Source organism: Panthera uncia, chromosome E3 (genome assembly GCF_023721935.1).
Source record: "Panthera uncia isolate 11264 chromosome E3, Puncia_PCG_1.0, whole genome shotgun sequence".
NCBI classification, from domain to species: domain Eukaryota; kingdom Metazoa; phylum Chordata; class Mammalia; order Carnivora; family Felidae; genus Panthera; species Panthera uncia.
The window spans coordinates 34,989,305-34,995,620 of NC_064815.1; positions in this window are offsets into that span (position 1 = coordinate 34,989,305).

The following is a 6,316-nucleotide window of genomic DNA, read 5'->3' on the forward strand; positions in this document are numbered from 1 at the left end:
ATCAAGCAGCATGAACTGTTTGCCCAAGGCCACAGTAAGTGGTGGAGTCGAGGCTTGGACTAGAGCTGGCTGTGGAAGCATATTTGTAGAGAGTTCCTCATAGGGTGGGACTGAAGCCACCCCCCCAATGCGCCCCCCCCCCCCGACCAGGGCTCTGAGGTTGTGAGTGGGTGGCAGATGGCTTTGAGCACAGATAGCCCTGGAGAGGGGGGCAGGGGGACCCTCACAGTACCACCATCTGCTCCACATTCCAGATCTTCTCTCGCCCAGCCCCACTCTAGACATCCCACGGAAAGGCAGTGCACCCAGTGGTTCAGCCATACAAGCTCTGGGGTCACACACCCTGGCTCTGTGGCCTCAGTGAGGCACTTTTCTCTGAGACTCACTTTCCTTACTTTTGAGCCTGAGAAAGGGTGATACACCCCCACAGGACAACATATGAAAAGGGCTAAGCATAGTGTATGGCCCACAGTCAGCATTTGGAAAGTGGTGAGGAAGTTGCTTCTGGACCCCATGACCAGCCTGAGGGGAAGGGGTAAGGAGCCATTAGGAGGGAGGGAAGTGAGCCACCCTGCCCTGCTCTACCCAGCACCATGCCTCCACTGGCTTCCAAGCCCTGGACAGGACAACCCTTGCTGGCCTTCCACATCTGTGGAGGGGTTGCTGACCTGGGCTGGGACCAGGGGTCTATGGGAACACATGGCCTCATGGCTACCAACTCAGCTTTGGGTTGAAAGGCCTTCCTGCTCTGACAGCCATGAGCCCCCAGCCTGGCAGTCCACATCAGGCCCACCCTCCCCAGGGGAGGCTCCCCAACCTTGGCTGTCCCTTTACTGAAGCTCATGACCAGATAGTAGCAGCCTCACACTGGATAAAACACGACATTCATAACAACGTCCGCCGAATGTCCACTAGCTTCATGTCAGCCCCGTGTGTGTTGGGGCGGGGGGCGGGGGGAGCAGCCTGACACGAGGGCTGCCCCAGATCTCTTAAAACCAGTATGTGATGAGGAGACCGTTGTGGATCAGAAGTGCCTCATGGAGGGACAGCGTGAAGCCCACGACTGGCCGCCCACTCCTGGGAGTGGCTGTCCTGTCGACTCCCTCCTGTGGGCTGTGCTGGGTTCAGAGAGGCAGCCCCAGCCTGAATACCTTCTGTGTCCCCGGTGCCGGGCGCCAGGATCTCAGGGCTCACGGCGCGCCGCCCACCCGGCCTCGGCCGCTTCCCGCAGACCAGGCGCGGCTGGCTCGGCCCCGGAGCGCAGCACCATGGACAGCGCCCCTCCAGCCGCTGTGCGCGTGCTCGGAGGCCAGGCCCCGGCGGGCTCCACCGCGGACAGCGGCTGGTGGGGGTGGGGAGGGGGGCCGGCCCCGGCAAACCCAGCTCAGCAGGCGACGGGGCGGGGCGAGAAGCCGCCCGCTCCGCCAAGATCCGGAGGAGGCGGCGGAGGTGGCACCAGGGGAGAAATAACTCAAGAGCAGTGCCGATTTAGGTTAAAGATGCTCCCAGCCACGGGTGTGCACGTGGAGTGCCTGAGTTGGTGGTGGGGGGCAGGGTGCACGTGGATGCCCCGGGCATCTGCAGGGCTCTTCCCTCCCCCCCCCCCCATCCACCCCACTGGAGCTCACATTTGCACGCGCCCACAGTCCCATCCCCTCTTCAGGCCTCAGGGTGGAGCTGGTGAAAACAGCCAGCGGGTGAAGAGAGCCCACGGGAGGGAGGGGCCAGGTCGAGGATGGCCTCCTCCTGGGGGTGGGGGTGGGGGTGGGGGTGTCCGAGGCCTGGCTGCCCCTTATCTCACACTCACATCCCTGGCCAGAAGGCACTGCCCTGCCTGCCAGTGGGTCAGCCCTTCTGCCGTGCCTTCGCCTGGAGCTGCCTCTCAGCGGAAGCAGCTCTGAGCTCCTGACCTTGTCCATGGTCCTGCTGGGCTCCACCTGCACACTCCAGCCTCACTGACCCAGCCTGACAATCCTCGCTCTGTGGCTCAAACCTGGAAACAGCCACACCTTGGCCCAGGGGTCAGGGCTTTAGGAGAGAACCGAGCTTGCTGTCAGAGATGAGTCTTCCTGTCAGTTAGGCAGGGGGTCTCTTGCAGGGGGCTGGGACAAGTGGCTCTCTGCCTGGTCCCACCCACCCAGCCAGATGGGCTGCGAGACCCCAACCTCTTTGGTACTTGTTCCTGTCCCTACTGCATGCACTGGGGCTCAGAGGACCTGCCCGGAGTTTCTAGTCAGGATGGGGAAGGGGCAGTGGCCAGTCTTACGTGGTCTGCCTCCTCCTTTAGCACTAAGCACTAGGAGCTAACGCTAGGAAAAGAGGCGTTTTAAAAAGATGGCCAAACTTGCACTATTCTCAGCCTCAGCCCCTGGTGTCTTGTGCCTCCGTGTGGAGCGGAATTCTGGAGGAGGTCCTCCTGGGATAGGCTGCGGGGGCTCCAGGTTCCTGGGAGGACTCCAGAACTTGGTGGCTCCCAGGCCGATAGTCTCCAGATGCCCACGCTGAGGCTCTGAAAGGAACTGCTTCTTTTGCGGCCAAGTCACTGGGCCCTGAGACCTAGCAAGTCCACCTTACAGCCTCGCCTCTGGTTCCTCCCCAGCCATGGCCCTATAGTCCAGCCAGAACCCCTGTTCTGTATTCCTCATCCCCTCCCAGGGCGCATGGTGGGCCCCCTGCTTGCTCAGTTGGCCTCCCTACTTCTTAATCCTGCCAGCTCCTCACCCTCCATTCTTCAGTGTGAGCACCACCCCGGTCTCCCCCTGCGGGACTCCCCAGCCCTGAAAAAAAGCATCTCCAGGGTCTCAGTCATTACTGTCCATCCATCTGTCTCTTCCCTTGGCTGAGGACTTCTTGAAGACAGGCAGCACCATGACTGAGTGGCCTCTGAGTGCTGGCTGAATGAATGAATGAATGAATGAATGAATGAATAATGGCAGTCAGCAGGGTCATGCAGAAAGGGATATGGCTGCCAGATGCCCAGGAGGCTTGATGGAAGACAGGCCAGATGAAGAAGAGGGCAGTGGATGGTAGGGGAGCTGCTTGTAGCTCAGTTTGTTAATCCTGGTTGTAGCAGAGGCCACTGTCCACAGTGAGGGCAGCCACTGGGTTGGGTTGGTGCCAGAGTCTCTGAGAAGGCGCCCAAGACCCAGGGGCTTAGGGTGGGCCTTGCAATTATTCAGGCCCATGGGAAGAGGATGGCTCACATCTCTTTTTTGGCTGAGTCCCCACTATGGGAGCTGCAGGGTTAAGGAGGCTGCCTGCCCATCCCTCATAATCTGGCCAGATCCAGGGAGAGGGGACAGGAGCCACCAGAAGGGAGGGAGGAGCTGGTCCTGCCCTGCTCTTCGCAGTGCCACTCCTCTATTGCTGGTCTGAGCCCTTCACACACTGCCTGACCAGGCGTGGGGAAAGTGGGGCTCGGAGACTGAATTTTCAAAAGGTGCACAAAGCTGGGATTTGACCCCAGTTTGTCTGACCTCCAAAGACCAAGCTAGGCATTGAGGTCCAGGTGGTGACCCTGGGCCCCCAACTGGTCTGCCGCTGGCCAGGTGCACTTCCTGAGGCCTCTTCCTCTGCCCTGTTCTGCTTCTCCTGTCCCCTGTGTCCTCCCAGCCTGGGACCTTAGGCTAGTGGTCTCCCCCAGCATTATCTCTGTCATGCCCCTGCTCTCTCACCAGAGGCTGCAAGCTGCAGGACTCTCTTCTTTTGGACTGCTCGTGCCTAGGAAACCCTCCACTCCTCATGGCCCCCAACTCCGAGATCTCTTCCTTCATCCCCGATACTCTGACATAGCCCACCGTGAATGCTGGAGGGGTCTGGCCCTGATAGGACCTGCACTGACCAATTCTCCCGGCACACTGAGGCCCATGGAGCTGGGCAGGGCGTGGGTAGCCCGAAAAATTCACATCGGGTCGATCTGCAGTGACATCCCCAGGGACTGGGGTGACAACCAGCTTGGGATTGGGGACACAGTGCGGGCTGACAAACTCCATGACAAGCCCCGTGACTCAGGCACATTCACATCCCTGTCACTTTGCACATGTGCCAGGCAGCACTCCCTTCCCGCCCCCAGCCCAGAGACGCTTCTGGGGCGCAGGCTGCCCCACCCGTGCCCCGGGGGCTCCAGGAAGTGAGCACATGGCTTCAAAAGAGACCCAATGGGTGCTTCATCAGACCCAGTCCTGCGGTCAAGCTCAAGACAGCTTGGCCATGTGGGACTGGGCACCTTGGGGAATGGGCTTGGGCTCCACGCCTCATCTTGGCTCTTTTGCTCTGGAGGATGAGCCCCCCAGTGCCTAGACTGGGGGCATCTAGTGTCTGCCTCTTTGGGTGGCTGTCTCAAACCCTCCCCCTCTTCCCCACCAAGTGAAGTGATGGGGTCCAAGCCCACCCTCTGTGACTGGTCTGGCTGCGGCTCCAACCTGCCAGTGGTGGGGAAGGTTCTGAACCACCCACTTACCCCACAGAGCCTTCCTTCACTGCCACCTCCACTCTTCCCCTCTGAGGCATGGCAGCGAGCACCCACGTGTGACAAGATGGGGCTACGGGCAGCCGAGCAGGGCCCTACCTTGGGGTGAGATGTCTCCCTGGCTCTCAGCAGCGCAGGCTTCCTGGGCCCGGGCCAGCGGTCTCGAGGGCCCCAGGTGCCCCTACCTCAGGGCTAATTGTGTCCTTCTTCCATTGGGAGAGGGGACTCGCTGAAGTGCCCTGGAAGTGGGTGTGAACTGGAGGGTAGCGCCTGTCCAGAGAGCCTGCCCAGCATCAGGGGTACTTATAGGCCTGGCCCAAGTGAGAGGTGGCTGAGGAAGAGGGGAGCCAAGTAGCGGAGACGGCGGGCCCTTGGGGCCTGAACAGTCTGCCCTGCACTGCCCACGTTTATGACCGGGGTTTGGATCTCCCTTGTCCCCATAGCTCCTGGTCCAGACCTGTGGCCACCTCCTGCCAGGCCAGCAAGTCTCCATCAAGCCTTTGCCCTCTCAGGGACCCAGCCCAGGCCTCCGCTCAAAGGCGTTGGCTGAAAGAAGGGGCCTGGGAGGTGGCGGGTACCGGGAAGGGACTGACCGAGTGGGCAGGTGAAGCGGCATCCACCATCTGTTGTCTCTTTGGAGGGAAGGCTTCCTGTGCAGAGGCCGGGAGGGGCTGGAGGAGTGGCCACTGGGCCGTGGGCTCCCCGAGGCTCCAACAGCTAGGCCTGCTTTCCTTCTGGGGTGATGGGTGGGGGACTCTCTCCCCTGAAATCCCGGGAGGCCAGACCCCTACCCTAGCAAGTCTCAGAGTGCCCGGTTTCCCTTCTGAGGCCGTCCAACCTTGGCCAAGGCTCGACCCCTCCTCCAGGACCAGGCACGTGGCCAGCCTCCTCCTTTCCCCTCATCCTCCTGCTGTGGTGGCAGCTCCACACAGGCCCAGGTGTCCAGGGCAGACTGGGCCCCCGCCATGCATCCACATGGCTCCTGGAGTGGAACTGTGTCTAACACCTGTCTCATAGGCCCAGGGGCTGGTGGTGCTGGGAGGGAAGCTCAGAGCTCAAAGGAGGTCCAGGATCTCACCCAGCCACGCCGGCTGGGGGCCTGCAGTTCTGCTTCCACCGAGATATGGTCGGGCGGCACCGGCCCACAGCCCTGGTCCAGTGGCTGTGGGGAGCGTGCTTCAACCAGGCAGCCTCTGGGGTCAGGAGCCCTGGGAGGGCCTGTCAGGACCACAGGCTCAGTGGCCTCCGCCTGGGAAGCGGCCGCGCGGATGTGAGACCCTGGGGGTGTTGGCGGCCCTGTCCGAAGCCCCCTCCCCCCTCCTCATTGTGGCCGCCGCGATGGCGTGGCCTGGCCCCTTCCCCGCTCCACAACCTGGCCCGGTGCACACACCTTACCTCGGCCCGGGCACCTGGCTCATGCCACGCTGTCCGCCGGGCGTCTTCTCGTCATGGGGAGCCCGGCATGGGCGCTGGCGAAGCGGGGAGGCGGCCGAGGTGCTGGCCTGGCCGGCAGGGCCCAGCCGCGCCCCGCGCCCCGGCCTGGCCGGCCCCCTCGGCCGCGCCCGGAGAGGAGCTCCCCGGTGGGAGAGGATCGGCTGCCCGAGCCTCCCACCGGGGAGGCTGAGGCAGTGCCCAGATAAATAAGGCCGCTTTGCAGGGAGCCGGGCGGGCGCCTCCTCCCTCCCCGCGCCCTCCTCCCCGCGCTCCTCCGCGGCCGCCGGCGGCGCCGCGCGCGCCCCCCGCCCGGCTCTACACGCCGCGCCCTCGCGCGCTCCCGGCGCCGGGAGCCAATCCGGTTGGCGAGCCCGGGCGGGGGCGCCGAGGATGCCGAGCCCCGCCCCGCCCGCC